Source organism: Mustela putorius, unplaced genomic scaffold, assembly GCF_011764305.1.
Source record: "Mustela putorius furo isolate JIRA1106 unplaced genomic scaffold, ASM1176430v1.1 tig00000129_pilon_pilon_pilon, whole genome shotgun sequence".
In the NCBI taxonomy this organism is placed as follows: domain Eukaryota; kingdom Metazoa; phylum Chordata; class Mammalia; order Carnivora; family Mustelidae; genus Mustela; species Mustela putorius.
Window position 1 is genome coordinate 32,664,872 of NW_025421290.1, and position 16,252 is coordinate 32,681,123.

The 16,252-nt window shown below is 41.4% G+C and overlaps 1 protein-coding gene across 5 annotated transcripts in view; it reads left to right on the forward strand.

Moving 5' to 3' along the window:
- The window catches only part of STON2 (stonin 2), a 156,273-nt gene that overhangs the window by 15,675 nt on the left and 124,346 nt on the right, over positions 1–16,252 (forward strand). The window lies entirely within an intron of this gene.

The window sequence follows — 16,252 nt, forward strand, 5'->3', positions numbered from 1 at the left end:
TATTTGACAGAGAGAGGTCACAAATAGGCAGAGAGGCAGGCAGGGGGGTGGGAAGCAGGCTCCCCACTGAGCAGAGAACCCGATATGGGGCTCGATCCCAGGACCCTGAGATCATGACATGAGCTGAAGGCAGAGGCTTTAACCCACTGAGTCACCCGGGCGCCCCTGAAATCTAACTTTCTACCCCTGATTTTTCTCTAGGCCCAAGATCTCCATTTTCTATATCTGCCCTTTTGTTTCACAGTCCTTGAATGTCAGCATACCCCCAATTAAAACTCACTGCCCACCTCCACTCTCAATTAACTCCACGATCCTCCTTTGCTTAGGATGTTTTTTGGGTTCGTCTCTGCCCTCTGTTGGGCTGCCATCCTCCTGCTCACCCAGGTGTCATTGTATTTCCTTTCACTGTGGTTTCTTTTGTTCTGTTGAATGAAGAATAAGCTCAAGGATTCCTACGGCTGTAGGCATGTACTTCCACCTTCTTTCCCAGTCAAGGTTCTCTCCTGCTTTCTCTGAAGTGTGGATGAGTGGTAGAAAGACATGTGTGGGGCTGCTGGACGGGCACAGCTCCAGGGGCAGCATTCCCATAAAGAGGCACTGTTCCCTTTGCCTCGTGTGTAGGTGAATGGTGCCTCCCACAGTTGTGCAGTGCAGTGCTGTGGGGGTGTCAGAGTGCCAGGGGATGGCGTGCTGGTGAGGACTTCTGGGGAGGGGGAGATGCTGAAAAGTGGAGTGGTTGGGAAAGAGTTAAGGGGAGTTGGCAGTGCAGCTCGGGAGGAAAGTTCTGTTTCTATGAAAGAGGGAAATGTGAGGAAATTATTTTTCTCTCTGTCCTCTACCTGAGAGAATAAAGCTGTATGTTTTTCTTGGCAAATCTGCACTGAGCTGACTTCATTTGGAGCCACCCACCAAGCTTGAGGTCGGTGGCCTAGACCTGGATTGTCCTCTAATTCTTGTTATTGCTGATATTGGGAGCATTGGCAGGAATTTCTAAAATGAGGGTTGCATGTTGCTACCACTGTACCAATACATTGGGATAATCCCAGATTCTCTAGTAACAACTGGGCTCTTAGATCTGGTTTCCATATGGTCCACAGGGATTGGTAACAGTGCTGGTCCCACTGCTGCCTCCTATTTGCTGAAACAGCCCACATGATTGGGCCACACCAGCAGTGGGAGAACTGTGGACGCTGTTCGGGGACCCTTGGTGTACCCGTTCAGGCAACATGCAGTCTTCAGCTGCATTGGTTGTGCCACGCACCCTCCAGGGATGCTGCTTACGTAGATGGTCATGCACATGGAGTCCCAGAGTTGACCGGTGTGACGTCCCTGCCTCCTGCACCTTTTCTTGTTAGGCATTTCCAGGCCAGCTAATGCCTCGTGTCCAGCTAGCCAGGCCATTTCCTGTGTCAGACTGAAGCTCACACCACTACTTCCTTTTTTCCCCAAATTTCTCCCCCCTTCCTTCCACTTTCACTTCCTGAATGCCATGACCACAGGAAAGAAATCAGCAAGTCCTTACCTTGTCTCTGTGCCAGGCTAACTCCTGTTCAACCTTAATAGCAATAATCATGGTAATAGATAACATTAATGGGATGCTTATTTTTTTTAAAGATTTATTTATTTATTTTAGAGAGAGTGCATGCACTTGTGTGAGCTAAGGTTAGGCTCAAAGGGAGAGGGAGAGAGAGAATCTTCTGCAGACTCCCTGCTGAGCATGGAGCCCTACTCGGGGCTCGATCTCATGACCCCGAGATCATGACCCAAGCTGAAATAGTTGGATTCCCAATCAACTAGGCCACCCAGGAACCCCATTGAGATGCTTATCATTCATACACTGGAAATCTCATGTCCTTCATCTTCATAGGACTCTCTAAAACTATTAGGTAAAATTCAGGTATAGACAATTTGAAACATACTCATGATTATTTAACAATGAGGGACTTGGCCTGCCTGACTGCAGACAGAGCTTATGTTCTGAATCAGTGTGCAAGGGGCACCTGGGTGGCTCAGTGGGTTAAAGCCTCTGCCTTCGGCTCAGGTCGTGGTCCCAGGGTCCTGGGATCGAGCCCCACATTGGGCTCTCTGCTCAGCAGGGAACCTGCTTCCTCCTCTCTCTCTGCCTGACTCTCTGCCTACTTGTGATCTCTATCTGTTAAACAAATAAATTTAAAAAAATCTTTGAATCAGTGTGCAATTCATCTTTCTAAGACCTACCTTGGATGTAGCCTCTTCTAGGAAGTCCCTAGGCTCTTCCACACCTGTGGCCCCTGGTCATCCTCCATAGTAACCCATGCTGTCATTCAAGTTCAGGGGCTTCGAGGGGTGGTGGAGAGAGACCTATGTTCCTTCCTTTTTCTGTCCTTCCCAATAATTTAAAGACTGAGGAAGTTCCAAGACAGGGTCAGAAAATATTATGACTCTACTTGTATATTTGCCTTTAGCTAAGTTAAAGCTTTTAATGCATAGTCATACAGAGAAACCCACAATAAAGTATACTTTTGCTATACACAGGATAACTATAGGCAGGATAACACCATAAATGATGTTCATTGAACTCTCTAGACAAAGTGGTTGGTAATGGGACAGGAATTGAAGGTTATAGGAGGTACCTCTTCAACTCATTTCAGTATATTCCTGTGACTAAATATGTACTTCCATTGTTAAAAATATTGGAATCCTGGGGGGCCCCCGGGTGGCTCAGTTAAGCATCCAATCCTTGATTTCAGTTCAGGTCTTGATCTCAGGGTTGTGAGTTCAAGCCCTGTATTGGGCTCCCCTTAAAATAATTATAATATTAAAGACCTTCATGGGTCTAAGTTGGCTGATTGGCCTCTCTGGCTTCTGTAATGTCTATTTCTCTTTCCCTAAAACTAGCACAGGGTCAGGGGCTGATACATTGTAGGGTCTCAGTTGTCGCTGGTTGACTGAGTGAATGAGCCAGTGATTGTTAGAGAACAGTCTAAGAATTTAGAATGATTTGGGTTGGAATCCCAGGACTACAATTTACAAGTGCTGTGACCTTGAGCAAGTTACTTAATCTCTTTGTACTTAACTTTTGTCCTTTTTAAAGTGTTGCTATTACTAATAGTACCTCCTTCAGGAGGTTAGTAGGAGGAACAAAGGAGATGATGTACCACATTTGTGGGATGACAAAAGTGAGCTTGCACATGAAGAGTGCTTGGGGACAGGGTGGGGGAGGTAGGAGCAAGGTCTGGGCATCATTGTTAAGAAAGGGAGAGCCAGAGGCCCCTGGGTGGCTCAGTGGGTTAAAGCCTCTGCCTTAGGCTCAGGTCATGATCCCGGGGTCCTGGGATCGAGCCCTGCATCAGGGTCTCTGCTCAGCGGGGAGCCTGCTTCGCTTCCCCGCGCCTGCCTCTCTGCCTGCTTGTGATCTCTGTCTGTCAAATAAATTAATAAAATCTTATTAAAAAAAAAAAAGGAAAGAGAAGTCAAGGATGATTCTGTGTATTAAAAAAAAAAAAAAAGAAAGAAAAGAAAGAGAGAGCCACTCCAGCTGCTGCTCTGTGCTGTGTCTAATCCTCCCTGACCTCCTGGCTCTGCAGAAGAATGATTGGTGGCCCCAGGGCAGTTGCCAAAGCACCTGACTTTGTTTTTGAGGCCCTTACCCTTTCTTCATTTTGCTGCTTGATTGATAACAATGTACAGACCTTACTTGCGGAAGAATGCTACAGTCTTTTGACTACTCTCACCCACATTGTCTCACTTAATAATTATTCAGAATTGTAAAATTGCCTGTGGTTTTGGGAAGTTCCTGCCTTTGTTATAACATGCTTGGTACCTGCCTCTCTCCTGCTGGCAGAGTTAGCACAGAGGATGTTTGCCCCTGGACTTACTGAGCGCTTTAGCAGCATTTTCTTTTCTTTTTTTTTTTTTTTCTTCTTCAAGTCTGGGGTCCAAAGCATCTCTCATGGAGAATGTTCCATTCCAAACTCTTTTTCTGTTTCCATGAGGCCAGCTGTAGAATGGCCTGGTTGGACCAAGACCTCTGTCTCCCACATGTCTGTGTTTTGAAGAGCAGAGCATGACAACACCCCCTAACGTGGGCTCCCTTCTCTTTTCTGTCCAGTTGGAGCCACAGGGTCCAGGGCTCTGAGTGGAGCTTCATGGTGTGTCTCCACACTGCCCATGCATAAGACAACATCAGCCTCCCTCCTCTTTGGCTACAGTTTCTCCTTAGAGGACCTGATCCATTCTGTGTAATGATAACTTTCCAGTTTCTGTCTCTAGCCCGGAGCTCCAGATTTGCATGTTCAAGTACACAGTTGAGCTCTCTTTTAGATGTCTAATAAGCATCCCAAATGTATCTTATTTAAAAAGAAATATTTATTTTACCCCTAGATTCTGACTCCTTCCCCCAACCCAGTCAGTGGCAGTACCAGCCAACCCAGTCCTCAGCCAGAATCCAGGAGGTCCACCCTTGTTCTCCCTACATATGGCATCCATCAGAAACTTGGAGACCCTGCCTTCAACGTCTACCTCTGATACACTTTATTCTCTCCATCCCAATGCCCCCATCCTGATTCTGGCCACTATAATTTTTTTTTTTTAATAAATGAAACTACTTTTGTTTTCAATTATAGTGTACTAAGTCACATTAGTTTTATATCTTTATTACCCTGTATATTTATAATCAGTAAGAAGAGAGTTCTTAATGCTCTGACAAAAAGTGTTCAAGATCACAAAACAATCTGAAAATTGCTTTGCATAGTTTCAACTTAGGTGGTCTTTTTTAAAGAAAAAATTTTTTAAAACTGTGTTCCAATAAATATAAAATTTACCATCTTCACCATTTTTAAGTGTTTCTTAAGTTCCGTGGCCTTACGTACATTCATGTTGTTGGGCAACCTTCCCTACCATCCATTTCCATAACTCTTGTAATCTTTCAGAACTGAAATTCTATACCCATGAAACACTGTCTCCCCACTCTCCCCACCCCCACCCACTTCAGCCCCCAGCAGCCACCATTCTACTTTGTTTCTGTGAATGTGACTACTCTAGTGTCCTCATATAAGTGGAATCATATGGTATTTGTCCTTTTGTGACAGGCTTATTTCACTTGCGTATGTCCTTAAGTTTATTGTTGTAGGAGAAGTTCCTTCCTTTTGAAGGCTGAATAATATTCTGTTGTATGTAGATAGCACATTTTGTTAATCCATAACCCCAGGGATAGGCTCTTGAATTGTTTCAGGCTGCCACCTTTCCTTTTTTCTTTTCTAAGATTTATTTTGAGAGAGCGTGTGTGAGGGCAGAGGGAGAAAGAGAGTCTCAAGCAGACTCCCCACTGAGTGTGGAGCCTGATGATGTGGGGCTCGATCTTATGACCCTGAGATCATGACGTCAGCCGAAACTGCGAGTTGGACGCTCAGCCGACTGTACCACCCAGGGGCCCCTTCAGGCTGCCGTCATCTTTCATCTCACCCGTATGACAGCTTCCTAATCGTTCTCTCTACTTCCTCTCTTTCCTCTTCCCATTTTTTCTCCACTCCGCTTCTGAAAAGGTGAAATAAGTTTTGTTCTTTAAATCCTTCATTGACTTCTCATTGTGATTAGCATAAAATCTGAGCATCTCAGTTTGCTTGCAAGATCCTATGTTCCTAAAAATGAATTGCCTTTACAACATTGTCTTAGGCTTCTTGCTCGCTCTACTCCCAGTGCAAGGTTTTTCTTGTTTGTTTGTTTCTGTCGCAGACTCTTCGTTCCCTCTACCCTGAATACTTTCTACTTCTTGTCCAGTCACGGTTGGCTTCTTCTCATCCTTGAAGTGGTAATTACATGTCACCTCTTCAGAGAGATCTTCTCTTAACACCCTAATAACTAAGATTCCTTTTTACTCCTCATCTTAACCCTGTATTGATTTGTAGGTAGTTTACGTATTTATAGCTAACTTGTTTCATCCTTCTTTCCCCTCTTAGATATGAAGCTTATCTATCTTATCTTGAAAGCTTATCTATTTCATATATATCTCATTTATTTTTTGTATCCTGAACATCTAGCAGGTGTTTGCTAATGATTTGGTAGATGAATTAATAAATACTCTATTTAAAATAAGTTTGAGAGGAGTTCCACACTCTGTTCCACTTCTGTTTGCCTTCCCTTTTGCTCACTCTCCCCTCACCTAGCCTTTAATACATTCCAAAATGTTGACATCCCTTGGTGTTAGGAAGAGTCATTGGTATCATATCATCATTACTGTACCAGGAAACTGGTTGAATGTTCATTAGCCTCCTAATGTTCAAAGGAAAGGTACCCAAAATTATTCTTTAATTTTTTTGTATTAAAAATGATCACCCTTTCAGCCTTGCCCCATGACTCTGGAAAGGCAAGCTAATTTCGTAGTGCTCTAAGTAACCAAGGAAGAAAAAGACATTGAACTTTTTTTTTTCTTTTTGACAGAGATCACAAGTAGGCAAAGAGGCAGGCAGAGAGAGAGGAGGAGGCTGATTCCCTGCTGAGCAGAGAGGCTGCTGTGGGGCTCGATCCCAGGACCCTGGGATCATGACCTGAGCCGAAGGAAGAGGCTTTAACCCACTGAGCCACCCAGGTGCCCCGACATTGAACTTTTTGGAGAGGGAAATCCTATGTAGTATGTTCTAAAATGCTGCATGTATAATTTTGTGTTCTTTTGCTATTTTGTATTTTTTTTTAATTTATTCCCTACCAGGGGTAATAGCTGATATCAATTGAGTTCAGTCCCTTATCCATACTGGGAAGTTACTTTTAAAAGACTTGTCCCTCAGCATTTTGAACTTTAGAATAAATTCTCCTCCCATTTTTAAACTATCAGTCTCGTGGGGTATGGGTGGGTTCTCTATCCACATTATCACAAAGTTGAAATTAAGGGTTGGCCCACTGCATGCTCACTTGGAACTGTCTTCTCCAAGCCTTTGCCTGTTGTTGGCAGGATTGAGTTCCTTGTAGTTTTAGGGTTGTAGTCGCCCTGTGGTCATTTCTGTCTCAGCCATGGAAAACCTTCTTCTCACACTTCAAATTTCTCTGACTGCTTCTGTTGCTACCAGTGAGAGAAAACACTCTGCTTTAAGTCACCCCATCTTAAGGTCAACTGTTTAGCAACCTTAATTGCGTCTGCAAAATCCCTTTTAAATATGACATAATCTTGGGGATTGCACCAGGATGTGGAGATCATGGGGGTCCTCTTAAAATCTCTATGGTTAATCTAGAATGGCACCCATCTGCTTATCAGAAAACCTGATTACAGTAGTTTAAACAAAAACACTTTTTTCACATAATAAATATAGAGTTGAATGATTGTTGATACTGGCTCAGTGGCTCAGTGACTGTGATTCTCTTGTCCTTGCATTTGTGGTTGTGGGGTGATTATCATAGTTCCAGCCATCACAACCATATTCAAGATAGGAAAAATGGGAAAGGGACAAGGATTGAGAATGCATACGCATTATCCATCCATGTCATGGAGACGTGCAATACAAAGCAAGATTAAGCAAAGACAAAAAACATCCCTGAACTTTAGTTCTCATTTTTCCTCCATTTATGTCTCATTGACCAGAACTTGGTCAGCTGGTTATCCTTGGTGCTAGGGAGGTGGGAAAGCAGGAATAGAAATGTTCTGTGATTGGCTTAACCAGTCATGACCCATCCCCTGGTGCTGGATGAGGAGAAGGAAGAGGTGTTGGAAACCCAGCTAGCATATCTGTTCCATATCTTTTCTGAAAGGCAGAATGTGGCGTAGTGGAAAGAGTACATAAGTTAACATCAGGAGACTTGTGATCCTGTCCCAACTCTGTCAGTTTTCACTGTGTGACCTTAGGTTAGTCAAGCGACTTCCTTGAGTCATTTCATGTATCTGTCAAATGAGAGAAATAGCTGTTTTACTTACCTCAGGGTTGTTGTAAGAATGAATTGACATAATCCATGAAGTTCTTTGTATCCTGGAAATATATACTAATTATAATTTTTGGTATTTGGTATAAAACTAAGAGTATTTCTTTGATTTCAAGAAATGTATGTGTATGTGTATATATAGACATACAAATAAATATACATATTTAAAAATATTTTATAATCTCTAAAATGAGATGTATTTTACAATTGATGGCATTTTAGTTTCAATGGAATATAATAATATTTTGTTTAGCTTCTTGGAAAGTCTTAGGTTATGTCTAGAAGATATGGCCATTATTGGGACCTGCAAGATTCTTATGACTCCTAGGCAACTGAGAGTCTTATGATGGAACATCTAAAGCGATAGACTTATGGCTCTAAAATACAGATGGAAAGAAATTATCCACACCAACTCCTTATTTTCACACAGGCAAAATACTTGTATTCCTGTTCTAAATATGAAACTAAAGTAAGCGGAGTTTACCAAGATGGAGTAAGCCAGGACCTCCCTAGAGTTTGAGGTATTAGAAAGTCTTCTGCAAACCTTAAAGGGTGACCTTCTGCCACGATTATTCATTACATTCTGAATGTAACACACTGTTCAGGCACCTGGGAACGTCCTTCAGGGTCACTGCCTCAGGAATGCAGCAAAGATCAGATACAGCCTATTTTCTAGGCCAAATGCGATTGAGATCCTTGATTCCGAATGTGGAGCCACAGAGCTCTTTAATAAGGCAGCTATCAGGATTGTTTATTTTGAAGAAAAATCAATTAATAAGATGTTTTTAATTATTACTTTGAGATATATATAAATATGCATGCCCATAAATATAGATACATTTATATGTGTATGTATTTGTACATGTATGTATGTGTATATATACACAAATGATGTGACTTTAGAGGGGACAAAAACAGACATCTAGTGATGGGGAATTATGGTGTATGTGATTGAAAGAGAGAAAGTGGGGAGTTAGTTCAGAGGGAATCATGGATACAAACTGATGTTGGTTGAAATAAATATATTCCTTTTGGAGTTCTTCTGTATGGTTGACTTGGGCCTGGAGTGTTCATTTTAACCAATTTCCAGTGGAAGAGGAGTGGTCAGTCAAACAAAAAAAAAGTGGTCAGTCAAACAGTCAAACAAAAGTTTGTTTGTTCTGGGACGCCTGGGTGGCTCAGTTGGTTAAGCAGCTGCCTTCGGCTCAGGTCATGATCCCAGTGTCCTGGGATCGAGTCCCACATCGGGCTCCTTGCTCCGCAGGGAGCCTGCTTCTCCCTCTGACTCTTCCTTCCACTCTGTCTGCCTGTGCTCGCCCTCGCTCGCTCTCTCTCTGACAAATAAATAAATAAAATCTTTAAAAAAAAAAAAAAGTTTGTTTGTTTATTTTAAAGAATAATGTATTTAAATGAAAGTAAAAATGGTGAAAAAATAGTAGGAACATACAACCAAAGCAACTTACCTTTTCCTTTTGAGAACATCAAAGCACATGTTAATTAAAGTGTGTGTGTTCTCCAGTGTTCAGATTCTGTTAAAATGAACCTGTTCTCTCCTACAGTAAAAGACTTTAGGAGAAGGAAAAGAAGCAGTGTTCCAGGTCCTGAATCTGATCTGGGTCTTTGTCACAGGGCAATTGTGCTTTCAGGGCTTGTGTTTATTCTGAGAAATTATGAAACAAGTGGCATGGTTGCTTTAACTTATGATTAAATCGTTGTGATTTTTCTAGCCCACTCTGACAGAGGTCTCAGAGTACAAAACCATGCATGGTATTACTTTGATTCAAGCATTGCAAATTCTGAGTGCATAGTAGATGTTCAGGAAGTTGGTTGAATGTCTTGCTTTAGAAGAAAGCTTTTCAGAAATACATTTGATCTATGCAGTCTTAGTTTTTCATTCTTACTTTCTTCCCAGTTTTCTTTTTGACCTTGAGATGTTTGTCTTTGATCAGAAAAAGTCTGAGGCCTTACTTAAGGGTTTGGTATTGGCACTAGGATCTAGTTTGAGATGTTTCTGCGTAAACCCCAAACAGATGGCTAGATAGTGTTTGCCAGTAGCCTCAAAACCCAACAACTAGATGCAGACACGTCCAAAGAAACTATCTAGTTGAATACATATGGCAAAGAGATATAAGAGGGAACTGGCTAAATTCTCAGATTAAAATAATCTTTAGGGTTCACTAACCAAACAAGAATTATGTTACTGTGTTTATAAAACATAACTAACCTACCAAAACAAAACATTTTCTCAGCTCTGAAGGGATGGAATTAATCCATATAGTTATATGAAACCCTCCTTTGCTTTTTATACGGTTTATGAAAGTTTTCTAAAACTTCTAATTAAGATTTCTAGGATGTCACTATAAAATAACCCTATTTTAGATTATCTGAACTGGACTCTTTTTTTCTTTTTAAAAATGATTACAAGTCAAAAGGAAATGTTTTGGGGAGGACTTCCAATTCTGGCTATAACTAATAACAAACTAGTCCTTGTGCAGTGTAAAACCATGAAACTACTGGACAAAATGTATGAGGCAAGTGTTTTCAGGTACTGATCAACAGAAATCACAGTATTTCAGTCCTGAGAGAAGGAAAGCTCGTGAGGTGAGCCTGATGATTACCTTGGCTCCCTTCCAGGGGAGAGTTTCCTGATGCAGCATCATATGCTGGAGTCTACACTGAGCACAGCAGTCCTGCTGAGCTAAGCAAACGGAGATCAGAGTCGGGGGCAGTTGAAGCAGCTGGAATCTGCTGGACAGGACATTAGAGAAGAGAGAGTAGCATGGGGGATGCCGGAGCAGAAGTGTGTCTGGGTATACCCAGGGAATCCTTGGCCTGGCTAGAGTGCAAATGTACAGACTGAAACCATATGAGATTTACCAAAAGTGGTGGCTCCAAGGTTGAGAATGGGACAGAAATACTAGAGGTTAAACCATGTTGGGAGATATTGGCAGTCCAGTCCAGCCCAGCCACATCGGAAAGACTTCCTTAACACATTATTAATATTCTAACCATCCAGAAAAGTCACAGAAAGTCTGCGTCTTAGGGCAAAGGAACATGCTTTCAAGCAGGGTTGGTAAAATTCTTTTATAGAGTTAGATGGAAATTATTTTAGGTCCTGTGAACTATACAGCATCTGTTATAACTACTCAAATTTGCTATTGTAGAGCCAGAGCAGCCATAGACAATATGTAAATGAATGCACATGGTTTTGTGTCATTATGACTTTATTTACAAATAAGGCAGAGGGCCAGCTTTGGGTCATGGATGTAGCTTGCCAGATGCTACTCTAGAATAAGACCTACTCTGAACCTACCCTAAAAAAGCCTAGAACCAAGTGCTGCTGAAATCTGCCATGGAGATTGAGTTGGAAAGTTGAGTTCTGCAGTTGTTAGAGATGCTTAGGGGCATCTTTGGCTTTTCTCAGATCCACCCAACAAAGTGGGAGACTATAATGAATGTGAGCAAGCATTTTGACTACTGGCAAAAATCAGCTCTGTAGAGGAAGATCAAATCCAGAATGTCTTCAGTGTCTCATCAACAATTAGTAGGTGAGCAAAGAAATGGGGAAATATTAATTTCAATATTAAAATAGTAAAAAAAAGTCAATAGAAATGAATCCCCAGATGGTCCAGATATTGGATATGGCAGACAAAACCTGTAAAGCAGCTGTTGTAAATATGTTCAAAGAACTAAAGGAAGACATTGTCATAGTGATTAAACATATAGGGCATCACAGGCAAGAAATAGAAACTATAAAAGAATCTAATGAGGGGCGCCTGGGTGGCTCAGTGGGTTAAAGCCTCTGCCTTCGGCTCAGGTCATGATCCCAGGGTTCCTGGGATCGAGTCCCACATTGGGCTGTCTGCTCAGCAGGGAGCCTGCTTCCCTTCCTCTTTCTGCCTGCCTCTCTGCCGACTTGTGATCTCTGTCTGTCAAATAAATAAATAAAATCTTTTTTTTAAAAAAAAAGAATCTAATGAAAATTTTAGAATAGAGAAGTTGAATAACTGAGATGAAAAGTTCATAGAATGAACTTAACAGGAAATAAAGATAATAGAAGAAAGAGTCAAGGAGCTTGAAGACAGATCAGTAGGGGAGGAGAGAAAGCCAACTCTTCATCAGAAACCATAGATTCCAAAAGACAAAATACTGAAGGAAAAGAAAAGTCAACCTCAAATTCTATGTCTCCTGAAAAATATCCTTTAAAAACAAAGGTGAAATAAAGAATGGATTATTATAGAGCCAGGCTGTTCAATAGAAATAGAGTACAAACCACATATGTATTATTTTAAGTTTTCTAGTTACCCCATTTAAAAAATGTTAAAAGAAACAGGTGAAGTTAATTTTAATCAAACCCAGCACAGAGTGCTCAGTGCTGAGCACTGGTCCCTGACTTTGCCCAAGACTTTTCCTGGTCTCTGGCTTTGCCCAAGACACTGAGGCTGTTGTGGCTGATAGCTTCCATCTCCAAGCTCCTCAGTGCAGTCTGAGGAACGTTACTCTCTCGTAGGCACATTTCTTTAGTCACTCTCCACTCTTAAACGTCAGGCAGCTTACCATTTCCTACTGAACTCTTCTTCTCAGCTGTTAAGGTTACCAATCCTCTCTCCCCACATTTCCTCAGTAGACACCTCAGCTTTCATCAGACTGACCTCTTCACTGGTCTAGAAACAAGCCCACAAAGGTCTGATTCTTACTCTCCACTTAGACTGATCCTCTGTCCCAAGGATGTCCTCGGATATCCTTACTCTTCCCTTCTGGTGGACCAGAACCAAGGATATACTTCAGATCCAAGAAATCTGTTCTGTTTTTTATGGTTCCAACCCTTGCAGATCTCTCTCTGGCTAAATAGCATTTCTGGTATGTCCTGTAGGAGGATTATTTCCAGATTTGTTGTGTTTGCTCTTCTGTGTCCCAAGCTAGATCGCAAGCTGTTGAGAATCACTGTCTCAAAGGGTGCTTAGTCTATGTCCAAACACATAGGGCTTATGAATGTGTGTCAGAGGATTGGCATAAAACAGAGCCATTTCTGTGGTTCCCATCTTGTCAGCTGACTGTGTTTTCCACCCCAGATTTCAGCATGTAAGTGATGCTGGGGAAGAAGCTTTTCTCTGAAGTGGCAATCCAGAGACTTCAATGAATCTAGTAGTGTCTTTTGGTCAGTCCTGCTGCTGATACTGAGTCACTACCCCATTGTGGTGATTTTACGCTTCACTTTATGATTCACATTCTAAAAATGGGGTGAGGTTTTTATAGAGAACCCGACTCCAGTGTGAACTTAGCCTCACAATTATTGGGTTCCCCTGTGGTTTCCAGCTGCTGGCACAGCCACATCTTGGATATGGCTGTTTCATGGCAAATACCCAGAATCCATTTCACAGGATTATGACTATGTAATAAATTTGTTCCACCAGGCTTTCTTGGGGCTGCTTATTATCCGTAACCAGCCCATGTCTGGATCTGGGACAGACAAGCTAAGGAAGTGTAGATATACCTTTGGGGCTCTTCTTTCACTCATACTTTCTGAGTAGTAGTCTTGGTTCTTTAGCCAGACTCTGTCTGTATCTGGAAAGAAGAGGTTGAATGCTTGACTCCATGTAACATCTGGGAGAACTTTGCTAAAAATGATTGAAAAGAGAAATCCATAATGCCAGAATGTGGAAATGACAGAAACGGGGCAGGGGGAGGTTTGTTTCATGAAATTTGCATTCTAGTCCAAAGACTTCCTCTAATGAGCTGTGTGACTTCTGGCCAGTAAATTAACAATATCAGTGACGGCTATAGCGGACACTCATAAGGAGTTTGGACTGGGCCCTGGTACGTAATAAGCCCTCTGTGCCGTCACCTGCTGTTACCATCATCAATGTTACAGAGGGCTCATTACTTCCCGTACTAAGTACACCATGTCTATTATCTCTCTGAATCCTTTAAATTACGAAGTTAGTCTTGTTATTCCTGCTGTACAGGGCTGAAATGAGACTTAAAGCCTGTACAGGATTCAGATCCCAGGACCATGTTCTCATTCTCTGTTGCTATGTTTGATTTCCTTGGGCCTCAGTTTACTCATCTGTGAACTTGAGAGGTAGACTGTTGGTCTTTAAAACCTTTGAGCTCTAAAATTTCTCAGTATTTGTCCCATTACTTTCACCCTTTTCCTTCACCTCTTACCTCTTACCATGTCCCCTCCCATACCCACACTCATCTGTGAATTTTGCTGGATTCATCATCACGGGGTCAGGAGGATGTTTTCCCCATTGAGCTATGACGCTGCATGTGTCAGCACATGGACTTGTATTGTGGCTTTTTTGTTGTTGTTGGACCTGGCTTACATGATGCTGTTGTAGGGAGAGGAGGAGTCTGACTCTTCTATTTTGCTGTCTTATCTTGGCCTGGAGCCAGGAACACAGCGACACTCATGTTTGATGGGGCTTGAGAATGGCTTGCAGGGACAAGCCAGCCAGAGTCAGTTTTGGGGTCTTTGGGCTCTGTGTAGTTCTCTGGTGAGATCTGGTGTTGGAGCACTGTAGTCTCCAGGCTGTTTGCACATGTCTGGTCCCGTGGTTGGTAAGAATCTTTGGAGAGGGACTTGGAAGAGAGATTTCCAGGCTTTCCATTCTCTGCGCAGCTGGGGTATCCTGGCAGATTTCCATATGGAGAGTTTTCACAGATCATTTCATTATGGTTCTGTTGTAATTGATGTTTGCAAAGTACTTTAGTTGGGTGGTGTTGCATATATTCTGGTACTTTTTTTGTTGTTTGTGGCTGTGATCCAAAGATCAGAGAGTTTTGGCATTAGAAGACCTACGTTTCAGGGTTGCATTGATCACTTCTTAGCTTGGTGCATCTAACACACCTGCTTATCATGGCGTCTAGTTCATGATTCTGTGGATAAGATCTAATCATGGAGAAAAAAGAGTCCATTCGTCACTTTTTTGGAATGTGTGAATTCTTCTAGTTAGAAGCCTGGAGGAAACATCTTAGGGCACCAAGCAAGGGCCTGGAAACAATGAAAATGTTGGATAAATCACTCCTCTCACCCCAAATTTCTTCATCTGTAAAGGAATTTTAGTTATATCTGCCTTACTCAAGCAAAATGGCTATAGAATCAAATGACGTATGGTATGAACATATGTGTTTTTTGGGGCTCCTGGGTGGCTAAGTTGCTTAAGCATCCAACTCTTGGTTTTGGCTGAGGTCATGATCTCCCAGTTGTGGGATCAGGCCCCACGTTGCTGTGCTCATTGTGGAGTCTGTTCAGATTCTTTCGCCCTCTCCCTCTCAAATAAAGAAATAAAAACTTCCAAAAATATATTTTAAAAAACTTAATGAAAATTATAAATATGTACAAGCAGTTATTTTTAGGCTGTATTATACAGCAAAACTGTTTGCTACCAAAAATGTCAAAAATTATTACATATTTCTGATCTGATTAACCCCGGCATAGATTATTTATAGCAGGTAATAATCTATACTAAAATTTCTTAGCATTTTTTTTGTTTTGCCCCAGTCAGAAGGCTATGAGTTAAATTTTTCTAGACTAAAATGAATATTGTTAAGTATTCCATTAATAAGAACAGATATTGTTCAGGGCAAATAGTAGCTCTTTTGTGGAAACACATTAATTTTGCATTAATTCAGATTTTATTAATTTATAAGAGCAAGATCTAGGTTCAAATTGTAAATGGACATTAATAGTACAAACAGAATTATGAGTCTGTTAAGTCTCTTTCTATATACAAAGAACATAATTGTGTTGTGAGTAAAGAAAGGCTAGACTTTCATGTACTAATTCAAATTGGCCTAAATTGGAAATGTGTTTCTTTAACTCACATTTTTTACTAAAGCAAATATTCCCTTCCCATTTACTCCAAATGAACAAGATGACTCCATTTCTATTTCTCTTGGTTGGTAAGCTGTGCTTGGAGGTACCATCTGGAGATGGTTGGGTTTCTGCCAAGGATTTAAATCAAGCTTGCAAAGAGCTACCTGCTTAAGGCAAGAAAGTGTTATGAGTTACTACGAAAGAACATGCTTTTATTTTACCATCTATTAAAAGAAAGTGAAAATACTTTGAAAAGTTTTAATTTTTGTTTTACAATAGTATTATATTATAAATAAAAGTATTCCCAAAATATAAAAATTGGAGAGATTTGGGAATCCGATTGCTTAAATTTGCATAATTATTTGCAAGTCTGATGGGAAGACCTATGCAGAGATCTTGATGCTAAAGGCAGATATTTCTGTACAAGGCATGGGGACAAGACAGGGCAAAGAGGAGTAATACAAGTTGGAAACCACCCAGACCTCCTCGTGGGCAGCGTTGAAAACCCTGGATCTGTGTGGGTCGGATATAATGTGATCATTGTCC